We start from the raw sequence: 18,027 nt of genomic DNA on the forward strand, positions 1-18,027 counted from the left end.
TGATACCCACCTGGGGCATGGACATTTGCCAAAAATCTGACGTTCAGCTGTGGCCTGAAGTTTACATATGCCTGATGTCCACCTAGGGTTCAGAGTTCATCTGGGGCCTGATGCCCACCTGGGGCCTGGGTTTCCACATAGAGCCTGGCATTGACTTGGGATCAAGGTATTTACCTAGGGCCTGGGTGTCCACTTGGGGCCTGACTTCCACTTGGTTCTTGGTGTCAGGCAGAGGCCTGACTGTTCACTTGGGTCCTAGATAAGATCCATATGACTGATGTCCATGTGGGGCCTGAGAACCACTTGAGGCCTGCCATTAACCTAGGGCATATTGTCCACCTGGGGTCTGGGAGTCAAACTGGAATGTGATGTCCACCTGGGGCGTGGAGGTCACCCTGGGTCCTGATTCACTTTTCCAGTCCAGTGTCCAACAGAAGCCTGGTGTAAACCTGGAACCTGATGTCCACCTGTGGCCAGATGACCACCTTGAGTGGGATGTTCATCAAGAGACTAGGTATCCACATGGGACCTGGGGTCCACCTGGGGCCTGATGTCTACCTTAGGCCTGGCATTACCTGGGGTCTGTGTGTACATCTGGGGCCTGATGTTCAGCTGGGCCCTGGTTTCCACCTACAGTTCACCATCTAACTCAGGCCTGATGTCCACTCTGGACCTAGGTATCCATCTGAGGCCTGGTCTTTACCTGGGGCGTGGGAGTCCACCTGGGGCCTCTGTGTCCTTTTGGATTCTGATGTCCACCTGGGGCCTGATGATTACCTGAGGCTTCATGTTCACCTGGGGCCTGGGTGTCCACCTGGAGGCAAATATGCACATAAGGCCTGGCATCCTCCTAGGGCCTTATATTCACCTGTGTCCTGGTGTCCGTCTGGGGCCTGGGTGTCAAACAGGGGTTAATATACACCTGGAGCGCAGTATCCACCTGGGGCCTGATATCCACCTGAGGCCTTGGCGTGCATTTGGCACCTGGTGTCCATCTGCAGCACAGGTGTCCATCTGGTGCTTGGGTGTTCACCCCATGTTCATCAGGGGCCTAGGTATCCATTTGGGGCCTGGTGTCCACCTGGGGCCTGAAGTTCATCTGGAACCTGGTATTCACCTAGGGCATGGGTATCCACCTGGATCCTGATGTTCAGATAGGGACTGGGTATAGACCTGGGACCTGATATCCACCTTGGGTATAGGCATCCACGTGGAGCCTGATATCCGCCTAGTGCCTGTGTGTCAGCCTAGAGCCTGATGCCCACCCGGGAACTAGGTACACAGCTGGCTTTTTTGTTCACTTGAGGCCTGGTGTCCACTTGGGAACTGATGTCGAACTGGGGATTAGGTATCCACCTGAAGACTGGTGTCCAGCTGGGGCTTTATAAATCCCTGGGGCATGTTGTTCACCTGGGCTTGATATATACCTAAGACCTGGGAATCCAACTGAGGCTGATGTCCAGTTAGAGCCTAGGTGTCTACTTAGGGTCTCATATCCATCTGGAGCCTAATGTCCACCTGGGGACTTGTAGCTACCCAGGGTCTTGGGTGTCCACTTGGGGCTTGAGTGTACTCCTGGGGTCTGGGGTTCTCCTGGAACCTGCTGTCTGCTTAAGGCTTGGGAATATAACTGTGGCCTGATATAAACCTATAAATGGATATTCACCTGGGGACAGATGTCCACTTGGGGCCTGAGTGTCCACATGGTGCCTGATGTCTACCTGGGGTCTGGTGTTCACCTGAGGCCTGATATCCACCAGGAGCCTAGGTATCCACCTGAGTCCTGGTTTCTATCTGGGACCTGATGTCCACCTAGGTCTGGTATTCACCTAAGGTGTACTACCCACCTGGTCCTGGATGTTAACTTGCGGACTGATGTAGACCTCAAGTTCAGGGTCCACCTGGGACCTTATGGCAACCTTGAGCCTGACGTTCGCCTGGGGACTGATGTTCACCTTTGACCTAATGTCCACCTGATGACTGGATATTCACCCACAGCCAAATGTCCACCTGAGGCCAGATGGCCAACTGTGGCCAGATGTACAACTGAGGTCTGGGTATTCCCTTGGGACTTGATGTTCAGCTGGGGCCTAAGGTTAACCCAGGCCATGATGTCCACCTGAAGCTTGATGTCCACCTGGGGCCTGGGTATCCACCTGGGGCCTAAGTGTCCTTCTCATGCCACCTGATATCCACCAGTTGGCCTGATGTTCATCTGGAGATGTGGGGTCAACCGGCAGCCTGATGTGGACATAGATTCCAATGTCCTCTCGGGGCCTGATGTACACCTGGGGCCTAGTATCCACTTGGGGCCTGGGATTTTACTGTTGGCCTGATGTTCACCGAGGTCCTAGGAATCTTTCCTGACTGGTGTCCACCTGGGTCCTGATGTTCAGCTTGGGACTTGAGTGCTTAGCTGGGACCTGATGCCCACTTGGGGCATAGGTATTCACCTAGGGCCTGGTGTTCACTTGGGGCCTGGTGTACACCTGGGGCCTGATATCAACCTTGAATCTAGGTGTTCACTTGGGGACTGCTGTCTACCTGGTGCATGGTTATCAACCTAGGACCTGATGCCCACCTGGAGTTCAATGTCCACCTTGGGCCTGTTGTGTACCTGTGTGCCCACTGGCTAATTACTTAAAACTGAGGTTTACCTAGGGCTAGATGTGCACCTGAGACCTGATGTCCACCTGTGGTCTTATGTTCACCTGGGGACTGATGTACATCTGGAGCACAAGTATATCCATGGGGCCTTTTGTCCACCTGGACTGTGTGTGTCAACCTCAGGGCCAATGTCCACCTGGAATCCAGTGTCTAATAGAGCCTAATGTACACATGGGGCTCTGGCAGTCACCTGGGACCTGATATACAGACATGGTCTTGAGTTTACCTGGGGCCTGGTATCTACAGGGCCTTGGTGTACACCTGGAACCAGATACCCCAGGGGGGTACCTGGGTCCCAGATGGTCATTAGGTCCTAGCTGGAAACTCAGGCTCCAGATGCACATCAGGCTGCAAGTGGATACACAGGTCACAGGGTGATACCCAGGTTCCAGGTGGACACTGGGCTCAAGAGGAACACAATGGCCCAGGTGGACATCCAGGCCTGAGGTGGACATCATGCCCCAGATAGACATCTGGCCCCAGCTGGATACCTAGGTCCCAGTCATTGGCCCTAGGTAGATGCAGCCATATGTGACTAAGGTCATCCAGAATCTAATGTCCACCTGGACCCTGGGTGTCCACATAGGGCCATGTATCTGTATGGGGCCTCAGCATCCACCAGGGCCTGATGTTCCCCAAAGGCCTAGATATCCACCTGGAGGCCTGATGTCCACCTGGGGCCTGATGTCCACCTAATACTTGGTGTTTAGCTGGGGCCTGGGTGACATCCTGGGATCTGATGTTCAGCTGAGGGCCAGATTTCAGCTGGCACCTGTGTGTCAACCCAATGCCTGATGCACACCTGCAGATGAGGTATACACCTAGGGTCTGCTGTTCACTGGGGACAGGTGTCCAGCTGTGGCCTGGTGACCACATGGGTCCTAGTGTTCATCAAGTGCCTGGTGTCCACCTGGGACTGGGTTTCCACCTGGGACCTGATGTTGATGGCAGGGGGGAGGCCTGTTGTGTACTTGAGATGTGGGGGGTCCACCTGGGACCTGATGTCCACCTTGGGCCTTGTATTTACGTATGGCCTGGGGAGTCACCCAGAGCTTAAGTGTACCCTTGGGGCTTGGGTATATATATGTGGCCTGATGTCCATTTTGGGACAGATGTCTACCTGGGGACATATGTTCATGTGGGGCCTGATATGGTTTGGCTGTGACCCTACCTAAATCTCATCTTGAATTGTAGCTCCCACAATTTCCATGTGTCATGGGAGGGACCAAATGGGAGGTAACTGAATCACGAGGGTGAGTCTTTCCTGTGCTGTGTTCGTGATAGTGAATAGGTCTCACGAGATCTGATGGTTTTGTAAAGGGCACTTCCCCTAAACAAGCTCTCTTGCCTGCCACCATATAAGATGTGACTTTGCTCCTCATTCAGCTTCAGCCATGGTTGTGAGGCCTCCCCAGCCATGTGGAACTGTGAGTGCATTAAATCTCTTACCTTTATAAATTTCCCATTCTCAGGTATGTCTTTATTAGCAGCATGAAAACAGACTAATACAGTAAATTGGTACCAAGAGTGAGGTGGTGCTGCAAAGATATCCAAAAATGTAAAAACGTCCTTGGAACTGGGTAACAGGCAGAGCTTGGAACAGTTTGGGGGGCTCACAAGAGGACAGGAAGAGGTGGGAATGTTTGGAACTTCCTAGAGACTTGCTGAATGGCAATGGCCTTGATCAAAATGCTGACAGGAACTTGTTGGGAACTGAAATAAAGGTGACTCTTGTTATGTTTTAGAAAAGAGGCTGGCAGCATTTTGACCCTGCCCTAGAGATTGGTGGAACTTTGGGCTTGAGAGAGTTGATTTAAGGCATCTAGTGGAAGAAATCTCTAAGTGGTAAAGTGTTCAAATGGTGTATTGGGTACTGTTAAAGGCACTCAGTTTTATGTATTCAAAAATATATGGTTTGTAATTGGAAATTACATTTAAAAGGGAAGCAGAGCATAGAAGTTTGGAAAAAATTTCCAGCCTGATGATACGATAGAAAAGAAAAACCCATTTTTTGAGGAGAAATTCAAGCTGGAAGCAGAAATTTGCATAAGTAACAAGGAGTCAAATGTTAATTACCAATATAATGGGGGAAAATGTCTCCAGGGCATGTCAGAGGTCTTCACAGCAGCCCCTCCCATCAAATGCCTGGAGACCTAGGAAGAACAAATGGTTCCATGGGCCTGGCCCAAGACCTTGCTGCTTTGCGCAGTCTCAAGACTTGGTGCCCCACATCCCAGGTATGGCTAAAAGAGGCCAATGTAGCATTCAAGCCATTGCTTCAGAGGGTGCAAGCCCCAAGCCTTGGTGGTTTACACGTGTTGTTGGGCCTGCAGGTGCACAGAAATCAAGAACTGAGATTTGGGAACCTCCTCCTAGATTTCAGAGGATGTATAGAAATGGCTGGATGTCCATGCAGAGGTGAGCTGCAGGAATGAAGCTCTCATGGAGAACCTCTGCCACGGTGGTATAGAAGGAAAATGTGAGATGCGAGCCCCCACACAGAGTCCCCACTGGGGCACTGCCTAGTGGAGCTGTGAGAAGATGGCCACCATCCTCCAAACCCCAGAATAGTACATCCACTGACAGCTTGCACTGTTTGCCTGAAAAAGCCAGACACTTGACACCAGCCCGCGAGATCAGCCAGGAGGGGTGGTTGTGCCCTGCAAAGCCACAGCGGCAGAGCTGCTTAAGGCCATGGGGACCCACTTCTTGCATGAGCATGTCCTGGATGTGAGACATGAAGTCAAAGAAAATCATTTTGCAGCTTTAAGACATGGGCAAGGACTTCATTTTTAAAACACCAAAAGCAACGGCCCCAGGGGTACACCAGATTCCTGGTAGGCATAAGGCCCCAGGAGGACACTAGAATCCAGGTGTACATAAAGCCACCTGTTGACACCAAGCCCTCAGATGAATACCAGGCCAACTGGTAGACATTAGGCACATGAGAATACTTGGGCACCAGGTGGGTATCAGGCCCCAGGTGAACATCAAACTTCAGGTGGACATCATTCTCCAAGTAAACTCTAGCCCCAGCTAAACATCAGGCTCCAGGTGGAAGCCCAGACTCCAGACTCCAGGTGCACTTCTGGCCACGGTTCAACATCTGTGCCCAGCTGAACATCAGACCATGGATGGATAGCTAGTCCCCAGGTGGACATCAGGTCAAAAGTGAATATAAGTCTCGAGGAAGACATCTGGCCCCAGGTGGATACTGAACTAGAGGTTTACATCAGACCCTACGTTGACAGCAAGACCCAGGTAGACAGCAGGCCCCAGGTGAAGACCAGGCCCAGATGAATACTGAACTAGAGGTTTACATCAGACCCTAGATTGACATTCAGTACCCAGGTGGTCATGACACCTTAACTAGACACCAAGTCTTCAGGTTGATACCCAAGTCCCAGGTGGACACCAGGTCAAAGATGAACACAAGACCTAAGGTTGACATTCAAGCCCCAAGTGGACACCAGGCCCTAGGTGAATAATATGACCCAGGGAATCATTAGGACCCAGCTGCATACCAGTCCCCAGGTTTACACGAAGCTCCCAGTGGTTTCCTAAGCTCTAGTTGGACATGAGGTCTCTAGTAGACACCCAGGACTAAGGTGGACATCAAGCATCAGATGGACATCTGGCCACAGATTAACATCAAGCCTCACAGTATCTAAAGAAGCTCTTTAGTTTAATTAGATTCCATTTGTCAATTTTGGATTTTGTGTCCACCTGGTGTCTAATGTCTAACTGGGTCCTGGTGTTTCTCTGAGGCCTTATATCCATCTGGGGCCTGGGCATCCATTTGAGGCCTGATGTCTACCTAAGACTTGGTGTTTAATTGGGGCACAGATTTCTTCCTGGAGCCTGATGTTCATATGGAGCCTGAAGTTCACCTGTGCCTGTTGTCTACCTGAGGCCTATGTGTCAACCTGGGGCCTGATGACCACCTTGAGTTCAGTGTTCACCTGGGGCCTGACGTCTGCCTGGAGTCTGGGTGTCCACATAGGGCCTGATGTTGGCTTGGGACTGAAGTATTTACCTAGGGCCTGGGTGTCTACTTAGAGCCTGACTTCTACCTGGTTCAGTGTGTCAACCTGGGGCCTGATGTCCACTTAGGGCCTAGGTAAGCTCCTTATGACTAAAGTCCACATGGGGGCTGAAACCATGTCAGATCTTGTGTTAACCTAGGGAGGGCCTAGTGTCTACCTGGGGCCTGCCTGTGACCTGGGTGGGGTCAAGGTATCCACCTTGGGCCTGATGACCAATTGGGGCTTAAGGATCTACCTAGAGACTGATGTCAATTTGGAGCCTGATGTCCACTTGGGGTCTGGTGTACACCTTGGGCCTGATGTTCACCTGGGCATGGGTGTACACTTTGGGCCCAGTGTGCCCCTGAAACCTGGGTGTCAACCTGGGTCTTGATGCACACCTTTAGTCAAGTGTTTAACTGGGGCCTGATGAAATAGTGGGGCCTGATTTACACCTGTAGACTGGGTATCCACCTGAGGCCTGATGTCCACCTGCAGCCAGATGTCCACCTGGCACCAGATATCTACCTGGAGTCTGGTCTTTGCCTTGAACATGACGTATTCCAAGAGACTAGGCATGCACATTGGGCCTGGGGTCCTGATGTCTACCTGAGGCTGGTATTGAACTGGGGCCTGTGTGTTCACTTGGAGTCTGATGTTCATTTGGAACCTGGTGTTCACTTAGGACATGGGTATCCACCTGGATCCTGATTTTCAAGTGGGGAGTGGATATAGACCTGGGACCTGATGGCCACTTATGGTATATGTAACCTAACCACCTGGGGCCTGGTGTTCACCTGAGGCCTGATATCCACCTGGTACCTGTGTGTCAATCTAGTGCCTGGTGTCTGCTTGAAAACTAGGTAGACACCTGGGCCTTGGTGTTCACCTGGGGCATGGTGTTCATCTTGCACCAAGTGTCCACCTGGATCCTGTGAATCAACCTGTGGCCTACGTGGCCACTTGGAGCTTTATGTGCACCTGCGGCCTGAAAGTTTCCTAGGATCTGATGACCACTGGGGCACAGGTATCCACGTGGGGCATCAGGCTCCAGGTGTACACCCAGGCTCCATGTGGACACCAGGCCAGGAGAACTCCAGCCCTTATCTGAACATCAGGTCCTAGGTAGATGGCCAGGCCCCATGTGTACAGCAGGCCCCAGGTATGCACTGGACTCCAGGTGGACACCAGCACTCAGTTGGATACACACACTCAAGGTGGAAACCAGGCCCCAGGTGAACTGCTACACTCCAGGTGAACATCACGTCTCAGGTGGACACCTGGACCCCACGTGGGTACTAGGCTCTAAATTAATACCAGGCCTCAGGTGGTCCTCAGGAACCATGTGGACCTTAGTCATCAGGAGGTAACCTAGGCCCAAAGTGTATATCAGGTTCCATGTTGACACAAGAACTACTCGGAAGTCAGGCCCTGGGTAGACACCCAGGCCCTAGGTCCCAAGTTGACACCAGGCCTTATGTGAATACTTATAACTCAGGTCATCATCACACCTCAGGTGGACATCTGAGTTCATCTGGAACCTGGTGTTACAGGCCCCATGTAAACGCCAAGCCATAGGTGGATACCCAATCCCTAGGTGGACATCAGAGCTCAGATTGACACAAAGACCCCAGTAGACATGATGTACCCCTGAATATCCAGGCCCCAGCTAAATACCCAGGCCCCAAATTGACACCAGGGTCTATGAGGACACACAGGACTCAGACAGAAAACAGGCCCAAGGTGGACACTGGACTGTAAATCAGGTCCTAGGTTGACAACCATGCTTCAAGTTGATACCAGGCCCCAAGTGAACATCTGGCCCCAGCTGGACACTAGTCCCCTGGTGAATACCTAGGCTCAAGGTTGACATCAGGCCCCACGTGAACACTAGACCCCAAATACACACTTATGCCCTAAGTGGACATCAGGTCTCAGGTGTTTACCCAGTCCCAAGGTGAATATCAGGACACAGATGGGCACCAGTTATCAAGTGGATTCCTAGTCTCCAGGTGAATATCAGGCCCTAGGTGGATACCAGGATCCTGGTAGACATCAGGCCCCAAGAGGACACTAGAACCCAGGAGTACATTAGGCCACAGGTCAACACCAAGGCACCAGATGAATACCAGGCCAACTTGTGGACATTAGGCCCGAGAAGGGTCCTCAGGCCTCAGGTGGATATCAGGCCCCAGGTGAACATCCAGCACCCAGATGAACATCAAGCTTCAGGTAGACATCATGCCTCAGTGGAACTCCAGGCTCCAGCTGAACATCAGGCTCCAGGTGGATGCCCAGCTTCCAGGTGCACATCTGGCCACAGTTGGACATTCAACCCCAAGTGACCCTCAGGCCATGGGTGAATACACAGCTTCCAGGTGGACATGAGATCAAAGGTGAACATCAGTCCCCCAGTGGACATCAGGCCCAAGGTGGATACCCAGGCTCCCAGTGAATTTCAGACACCAGGTTGACATTCAGACCCCCAGTGGTCATCTGGCCTCATGCGAACACTCAGACCTCAGGTGCACCTGATGTCTCAACTGGACACCAACTCCTGGTTTGATACCCAAGTCCCAGGTGGACACCAGGTGCAAGGCTGGCACTCAAGCCCTAAGTGAACACCACACTCTAGGTGAATAATTCAACCCAGGTGGTCATTACGACCTAGCTGGATACCAGGCCCCAGGTTAACACAAGGCCCCCGGTGGGTATCTAGGCACCAGCGGGACATCAGGCCCTAAGTAAACACCCCAGTCCCAGGTGAACACCATGCCCCAGGTGGGCATTAGGCCCTAGGTGAACATGGGGCCACAGGTGGACATCTAGCCCCTGGGCGACATCCAGCCCCAGGTGGACATAACCGTTTCCATGCATAAACCATTCCCAGGTGGACATCAGGCCTCAAGAGGATGACAGTCACCAGGTAGACATCAGGCCTCAGTTGGACACCAAGGTCCCAGATGTACAGCAGGCCCCAGCTGAAACCCAGACTCATGTGGACATCAGGCCACAGGTAGACACCATGCCTTAGGTAGATACCCAACTTCAGGTTGACATCAGACCCAAGGTGGACATCCAGTCCCCAGATGGACATTCAGGCCCTAGGCACACATCAGGCCTTAAGTGGACACCCAGGCCCCAGGTTGATATCCAGCTTCCAGGTGATCACCAGGCCTCAGGTGGGCACCAGACCTTAGGTGAACAACAGGATGCAGTAGGTCATCAGGACACAGCTGGATACAAGTCCCTGGTGAATGCAAGGCCCTAGTGGGACATAGATCTAAGGCAGACATCAGGTCCCAGGTGGACATACAGACCCGAGGTGGAATTCATCCTGAGGGGGACATTCGGCCCCAGGTGCACATAGGGCCCCAGGTGAATACCCAGTTCCCAGGTGGACATCAGCCCACAGGTCAACCACAGTCCCCAGGTTGATACCTGGTCCCCAGGAGGCTACCCAGTCTGCAGGGTAACATTAGGCCCCTGTAGGATTCCAGGCCCCAAGTGGATTCCTAGGCCCATGGTGAACATCAGGTGCAGGTGTCCAAGAGGCCCTGGGTGGACATAACTGTGTACAGGTAAGGAGTTGACCTGTGGGGAGGGTGAGCAGTCAGCAGCCCAGTGGGGTCCTGAGTAGGTCTTCTGGAAGGAGGAGACTGAGGGGATGGAAACTTAAAGAAGTAACCTCACTTCCTTGGCGATAGACCTAAGGGAACTTAGAATTTTGGTAAACAGGCCAAGTGGCTCACACCTGCAATCTCAGCACTTTGGGAGGCTGAGGTGGGCAGATCATGAGGTCAGGAGTTTGAGACCAGCCTGATCAAAATGGTAAAACCCCCATCTCTACTAAAAATACAAAAAAATTAAAAATTAGAAAAAATCTAGCTGAGTGTGGTGGTGCGCGCCTCGTGCCTGTAATCTCAGCTACTCAGGAGACTGAGGCAGGAGAATTGATTGAACCCAGGAGGTGGAGGTTGCAGTGAGCTGAGATCGTGCCACTGCACTCCAGCCTGGGCAACAGAATGAGACTCTATCTCAAAAAAAAAAAAAAAAGAATTCTGGTAACCAGGAACCCACATCCTAGAGTCAGCCCCGTAGCCTGTTCACTTGGTGGGAGATACTCAAGAGAGCAAGATGTAATCGTGCTGCATCCCCACATCTCGAGGCTCCTGCTTCAGGAATGGTGGGAGTGAGCGCCTTTCTTTTCCAGCGATGCCCATGTATGCTCATCCCTCACTCCAGATGCCTCTGGCCATTTGGCAGAAGCCCCCCAGGCCCCAGGTAGCACAGGACAGGAGTCACCAGGTAGACATCAGGCTCGCAGGTGCAATCGTGGTGTGCTATAGCCTTGAACTGCTAGGCTCAAGTCATCCTCCTGCCTCAGCCTCCCAAGTAGCTGGGAGTACAGGTGCATGCCACCACGCCTAACTACAAATCCAGATTCTTATAGTGACAGTTGATTAGATGGTTCTCTTCTAGAAATAGAAGCTCAAAGATTGCACATGCATCTCCTGGAAATATTTCTTTTGTCTTTTTTTTTTTTTTTTTTTTTTTTAGATGGAATCTCACTCTGTCGCCCATGTTGGAGTGCAATGGCACAATCTTGGCTCACTCCAACCTCCACCTCCCAGGTTCAAGTGATTTTTCTGCCTCAGCCTCCTGAGTAGCTGGGACTACAGGCGCTTGCCACCACGCCTGGCTAATTTTTATATTTTTAGTAGAGACAGTATTTCACCATGTTGGTTAGGATGGTCTCGAACTCCTGACTGCATGATCCACCCACCTCGGCCTCCCAAAGTGCTGGGATTACAAGCGCACCACCATGGCCGGCCTCCTGGAAACATTTCTAAAACCCAGGTGAATACGCCTCCTAAGTTTTCCAAGCTGACAAAAACTCTGGGATAAGTAACAGATGGATTTGGGAAATTGCAAAAGTGTAGCACAAAGCTAGTGTAATTTATGCCTTATAAAAGACTGGCTCAAAGTAGTTTTCCCTTTAATTAAATATTTATGTTATAGCCAGAAACAGCAAGTGGTCTTTGTGTGGTCAGGACTGGCTTGCAATATGTCTATTTAAAAAAGAAAATGAATGGCCATGAAATAGTAATTCTTTACATGTTAACAGTAGATTCTGCTCTTTCCCTGCCTGAAGGCAAACAGAATGGCTAGAGATAACCAATCAGCTGCATTTGGAAACATACTTTAATAAAAAGACTGGGAGGACAGGTTCAATTAGGAAGTGGATCCGAGGTTTTAGTGAAGCCAGATGATGAGAAATACTCAGCCCTTTACCATTTATCTGGGGGCCGCGAAGGTGAACTTTTTTACTTTAGTTGCATTTTCTCATCTTTAGAATGGGGAAAATAACATGAGATGACCAATTTTTCCACGAAGCTTAGATTACTAACTGCTGTATCAATTTTCCAAACTCGTATATGACCCTTGCAAAGGATAATCTGTTGTAGCAAACTAATCTCAAGTATAATTTTGTGTTTTTAGTTTTTCTTCAGTCTGAAAATTTAGAAATGATCATGAACCAGAGCATGTAAATTCCTCTTATTTAGTTTTGTTATCTTTTATTATAAAAATTTACTTTTTTAGAGATGGGGTCTTGTGATGTTGCCCAGGCTGGAGTGGAGTGGCATGATCATGGCTCACTGCAACCTCCGCCTCCTGGGCTCAAATGATCCTCCCACCTCAGTCTCCTGAGTAGCTTGGACTACAGGTGCACACCCCCCTGCCTGGCTAATTTTGGTATTTTTTGTAAAGACAAGGTTTCACTATGTTGCTCAGGCTGGTCTCCAACTCTTGGGCTCAAGTGATCTGCCTGCCTCAGCCTCCTAAAGTGCTGGGATTAGAGGCGTAAGCTACTGCACCCGGCCTAGATCAGTGTTTTAATAACCTGCACTTAATAGCTTAAAGTTATTCCCTGAACTTTATTAAGTTTCATTTGCCTGAACTGCTAGAGCAACACTGCAATATCAATTATTGTTGGAATTAAATACACGTGTATGTATGTATGTATGTAACGAAAGGCAAAATTTGTACTTGGGTTTGGAGCTCAGAAAACTTCTCAGGGCAAAGGCCATGAAAATACAAATACATACTAATTAATTTTTTAAAAAGGGGTGTTGAAAAAAGTCTAATTCTGAAATTTAAATTAATCTCCCAAATTTGAGAACCTAGAACAAAGTTCATTCCAAGAGGTACCCTCTTAACCACGTTAATAATGAAACTACAGTCGTCCAATAAAAGAGAAAAAGTAAAGAGATGAGAAAAATACGGCATTCTTTGATGTTGAGTCTAGAGCACATGGGTTCTAAAACTGCCGAATTGGAAAGGCATCTGCTCTCAAGACATTGTAAACAATGCCAAGTGCTAAATATTTAAAAGGTAATTAGGATATCTAAACCTAGGCTTGGAAACATTTTTAAAGCTTAAACACCTAAGTAAAGAATAATAACTGTTTTAAAATAACCACTTAGATAGAAAGTACGAGTGAAAAAAAAAATCCCATGAGATTTAGGCCAGAAATTAGTTACCCCACAATATAAGATTTTAGTTAGCTTTGGAAGGAAGCTTTCCTGATATATTCATGCACTTTGCATGAACAACTTTTTTGTCTCTTAACACACAATTCACAACAGTTTAGGGTCTCCTATAGGAAACACACAATTTCTTTTTCTTTTTCTTTTTTTCTTTTTTTCTTTTTTTACACACAGTCTTGCTCTGTCGCAAGGCTGCAGTGCAGGGGTGCAATCTTGGATCACTGCAACCTTCGCCTGCCTAGTTCAAATGATTCCCCTGCCTCAGCCTCCTAACTAGCTGGGATTACAGGCATGTGTCACCACACCCAGCTATTTTTTATTTTTTTAATTTTTTTAGTAGAGACAGGGTTTCATCATGTTGGCCAGGATGGTCTAGATCTCCTGACTTCATGATCCACCTGCCTTGGCCTCCCAAAGTGCTGGGTTTACAGGCATGAGCCATCACACCTGGCCTTTTCTTTTCTTGAGACTAAGTTTCACGCTGTCACCCAGTCTGTTGCCCAGGCTGGAGTGCAGTGGTGTGATCTGCTCACTGCAACCTCTGCTTCCCGGGTTCAAGCAATTCTTCTTCCTCAGCCTCCTGAATAGCTGGGACTATAGGCACAAGCTACCATGCCCAACTAAGTTTTGTATTTTTAGTAGAGATGAGGTTTCACCATATTGGTCAAGCTGGTCTCAAATTCTTGACCTCATGATATACCCACTTTGACCTCCCAAAGTGCTGGGGTTATAGGCGTGAGCCACCATGCCTGGCCCTTCTTTCTTCTTTCCTTCTTTTCTTTTCTTTTCTTTTCCTTTCTTTCTTTCTTTCTTTCTTTAAAGAATTCTGCTATTTCAAGAATTCTGAAATAGCTACCTTTAAAGAATTCAAGAATTCTGAAATAGCTACCTTTAAAGAATTCAAGAATTCTGCTATTTCAAGAATTCTGAAATAGCTACCTTTAAAGAATTCTGCTATTTACAATAAAAGTGAGATCTCCCTCCTCCATCCTGTGTTGCACAGCTTGGGATTGCACCCTTGTTCCTGGCACCTTTGCATTTCAGGAGCCTGCCTTTGACTTTCTTTCCTCTCTGCACATCTTCTATTCTTGCTGCTTCTCTTTACAGAAAGTGCTGAGCTTCTTGGCGAGTGTCCCTCCCAACAGATGAATATTCAGCAGAGAATGGAGAGCTTTCTACTGGAAGAATCAGGATGTGGCTGTTTATAAAGTTATTGCATTTTTTTTTGAAGAGTGGCTGCAATTAGTTTTGGTGTTAGGCAGCAAAAACCCCAAAATGTTCTTTTTGATTTCACATTGCTTGCATAATACAGATACCCATTTACTGGAAGAAATCTTTGTGGGTAAGTGTATGAGTGTGTATGCATAAGTATGTGTGTGTGTGTGTGTGTGTGTGTGTGTGTGTGTGTGTGTGTGTGAGACTCCACATATATTTCTGGAGTGCCTTCTATGTTCCAGGCATGGTGTTAGTCAACATATGTAATTGAGAGTAAAACAGTCATGATCTCTGCTCTTAACCAATTTACAATCTAGGATAAAAGAGACTTTCCATGTTCAAATCCACAATGACATTAATTGCAATATGATCATTGTTGTGTTTGAAGAATAGCTAAGAAAAGCACAAGGAACTTACAAGATGGCTTAACAGAAGAACTTCATCTAGCTTACAAGTATGGATAGCCCCTTTCTAAGAAAGCGGTATGAGTAAGGGTGAATAGGAATAGGCCAGATAAAATACTAAGCCAGGAGTTGGAGGTGGACACGGGGGAGGGAGGTGACATAGTACTGACAGAGAGGTGTAGAGAGCTGAGGAGGCTGATGAATGTAGAGAAAGTAGAAGTGTCACTGGATTGCAGTTCTTGATAGGTAGAAATGTTGTATGAGGGGACGAAAACAAGGCCATTGGAAAGGGAAGCTGAAGGTGGTGGTGGTGGTCTTTGTGAAGGTATTCATATTATTGCAAAATTATCTGAAGTGCAGTTTCCAATGTTGACCAAATTCATGGTATGACTGTGGAAGTTGGTGCTTGGGGTGAATGATGACAACTATCAGTGGGTATCAGGGTAAGGAACTGCTGGTCAAGGTGTTGATGGTGCATCCAAGTGATGTTAAATCTGCTTAGCATGATGGTAAGGTTGGGTGAAAAGACGATCAGTTGGGTGCTAAATTCTTTAAGGAGTGATCAAATGATTAAGTGAGGACTGGAGGGAGAAGAGGCTCTTATTGTCAACTACTCAAAGGAGCAGCTTACAAAAGAGAGTGCAGTTATTTGTCTGCAAGTGGCATTGGGTAGTCAGGAGGACACTGCCTTGGTTCTGATACTGGGATATTTCGAGTTTGATGGAAAACATCTCCCAGCCCCTGCTTGAGAGGAGAAGCAGTATCCTTAGGTGACAGTGGGTTTCAGTGATGTCAAGAAAGTGTGTGGTGTGTGTGTGTGTGTGTGTGACAACTTTGAGATAATTATGGGTTAGAAACATGTGGATTAAGGTAAGAAGAGACTACCCTCAGGCATTCATCCAAACTTTGAATTTCTTCTAGAAACCTCCTCTCAAGTCACAGTCAAGTGACTGTGATTGATTGATCCAGCAATTGCAAAATCACTCTCTTCTAATGCATACCATTTAATTTAAAATGTAAGTTTTATTTTCTTTTTGGATGGGGTCTTGACTGCATCCTGAAAACATAGCTGATGTTTTTATTACCTTAGTGTAAGCTGTGTAGTCAAAAGAATAGTGGGAATGGTCACCGTGTGTGGATATTGTTGTTCCTGAGGTAAATTCTGTCCTAGCTACTAACCAAAGGATCTTTCAGAAATGCTCTCCCAAACCACTGCCCATTGGATAGCAAACGCAGTATCTATTTTAGAGAAAATGATTGCATCAGATTAAAATGGTTAAATTGTCTTAACATGCCAGGATGTTATCTTTTCATGAAAACATTTTTTATTAACTTTTTTTTAAAGGAGGACAACTGCTCTTCAGATTTTTTCCATGAGAACTGGAGATTAAACTTTGATTTTTCTCCTTTTATCCTCCCCAACAGAAGCTGTATGTTTTGAGGATAACCACTTGGTTTAAAGCAAAATAGCCTTAAATAAACATACATACCTTAAAATGAATGAGCATTTCTGGTATAGTCTTAGATTTCACAGTGTCATACTGACTGGGTTGAGAAAGCCACCAGAATTTCATAGCTCAAAGTTCAGGTTTTATACAAGATTTATACGTCCTGTAGAATATTTTGTTTGCTGCAGTTTGAAATGATAGTATCTTCTTCTCTAGGAAACTAATGTTTAACAAGTAAGTACAACTGGATTTGCTAACAGGAGATGGAGAAAAAAAATGTCACTATTTTGAATGGGGTTTGTGTTTACCAGTACACAAAATGTATGCTTGTATTATCGATTATGTGAAAATATCTATAATTGTTAGAAAGATAAAATCCATGTTTGACAAGAAAATCAATTTTTTCCCTATCTCTCTTTGTGCACTGTGGTTTTAAAATTTCCTTTTCATTTTGAATGGTGTTTTCTGTTTAGAAAGCTTATTTGAAAAAATTAAACAAAAATTATATACATTTATTGTGTACAATGTAATATTTTAAAATATGCATACATTTGGAATGGCTAAATGTAACTAATTATCATATGCATACTTATGATTTTTGTGGTGAGGACACTTAAAATCTACTCTTTTAGAAATTTTCCAGAATACAATACTGTCCAATGTTATTAACTGTAGTCACCATATTGCACAATAGATCTCTTGGACTTACTACTCCTGTCCAGTTGAAGTTTTGCATACTTTGACAAACATCTCTCCAATCTCCACCTTTCTCCCCACCAGTCCCTTGTAACCACCATTCTACTTTCTGCTTCTGTGAGTTCAACTTCTTTAGATTCCACATGTGATATTTGTCTTTCTGTGCTTGGCTTATTTCTTTTTTTTTTTTTTTTTTTTTTTTGAGACGGAGTCTCGCTCTGTCACCCAGGCTGCAGTGCAGTGGCCGGATCTCAGCTCACTGCAAGCTCCGCCTCCCGGGTTCACGCCATTCTCCTGCCTCAGCCTCCCGAGTAGCTGGGACTACAGGCGCCCGCCACCTCGCCCGGCTAGTTTTTTGTATTTTTTAGTAGAGACGGGGTTTCACCGTGTTAGCCAGGATGGTCTCGATCTCCTGACGTCGTGATCCACCCGTCTCGGCCTCCCAAAGTGCTGGGATTACAGGCTTGAGCCACCGCGCCCGGCGGCTTGTTTCACTTAACATAATGTCCTCCAGGTTCAGCCATGTTTCACATATGACAGGGTTTCTTCTTTAAGGCTGAATAGTATTCCATTGCGCATGTATATCACATTTCCTTTATCCATCCCTCCATTTTTGGACATTTAGGCTGATTCCATCTCTTGGCTATTATGAATAATGCTGCAATTAACATGGGAGTGCAGATACCTCTTTGACACATGGATTTCGTTTCCATTGGATATATGTGGTATGCTCAGAGGTGCGATTGGTGGATCATATGGTAGTTCTTTTCAAATTTTTTTGAAGAATCTCCATATGGATTTCCATAATGGATGTACCAATTTACATTCCCATGTGCATTGTTTTCTGACGTTGATAAAGCAGTAGATCTATTCGTTTCACAAACCTTTATTGCGTGCTGACTATGCATCAGCATAATGGGAGACGCAGTTGATACAAATAAAAGGCACAGCCTTACTCGGAAGCAGATATGATAACTATTGATTAAACAAAGATGGCAGAAGTGGGCAACTGACCGCATGT

General features: G+C 47.4%; 1 long non-coding RNA gene across 3 annotated transcripts in view; it reads left to right on the plus strand.

The window, feature by feature from the left end:
• Positions 1-15,643, plus strand: part of LOC139359490 (uncharacterized) — a 29,098-nt gene extending 13,455 nt beyond the window's left edge. The window contains exons 2-4 of one of the 3 annotated variants that reach the window (XR_011615528.1): positions 9,583-9,708; positions 11,253-11,552; positions 14,351-15,643. This is a non-coding gene — a long non-coding RNA (uncharacterized lncRNA). Of the gene's footprint in view, positions 1-9,340; positions 9,709-11,252; positions 11,553-14,350 lie in introns of those variants that run through there. The other 2 variants (XR_011615526.1, XR_011615527.1) reach the window with 2 other exon arrangements.
• The last annotated feature ends 2,384 nt before the right edge of the window (positions 15,644-18,027 follow it).

Source organism: Macaca nemestrina, chromosome 17 (genome assembly GCF_043159975.1).
Source record: "Macaca nemestrina isolate mMacNem1 chromosome 17, mMacNem.hap1, whole genome shotgun sequence".
In the NCBI taxonomy this organism is placed as follows: Eukaryota; Metazoa; Chordata; class Mammalia; order Primates; family Cercopithecidae; genus Macaca; species Macaca nemestrina.